This window comes from Diplotaxodon limnothrissa, linkage group LG1 (genome assembly GCF_057381915.1).
Source record: "Diplotaxodon limnothrissa isolate DT_005_m linkage group LG1, D_limnothrissa_male_GT1.1, whole genome shotgun sequence".
NCBI lineage: Eukaryota > Metazoa > Chordata > Actinopteri > Cichliformes > Cichlidae > Diplotaxodon > Diplotaxodon limnothrissa.
In genome coordinates, this window is record NC_140596.1 from 14,318,118 (window position 1) to 14,318,533 (window position 416).

The following is a 416-nucleotide window of genomic DNA, read 5'->3' on the forward strand; positions in this document are numbered from 1 at the left end:
GTTTACTGAGAGTTATGTTGACACCGCCGATGTAACCTTAAGTGGGGTTTAGTTGAAAATTACTGAAGCGCGGCACCGCAGCGGTGGTAAAGCCGAGCCGCGCAGCCCCAAGTCTCGCGAGAGTTACCGCGAGTTATCGCGAGAGTTACCGCGAGAGTTCGCCAGCCCGCGGGATGTATTTAAACTTGGTAAACTCCATTTAACAAGCAAATATGTGTGTGTGGTGCTCCAATTTAACTGTAAAGGCCCTGACATCAGATTATTCGAGATTAAAATATCTTATATATACTTTATGGTTCAAGTGATGTGGAAATGTTAAGAATAAGCTAAGAATGAATGTACATTTATGTTGTTACATTGCAAAGTAATACATCCAGGTGTGTTTTGTCTAATCTAGTAAGATTTATGCACTTATA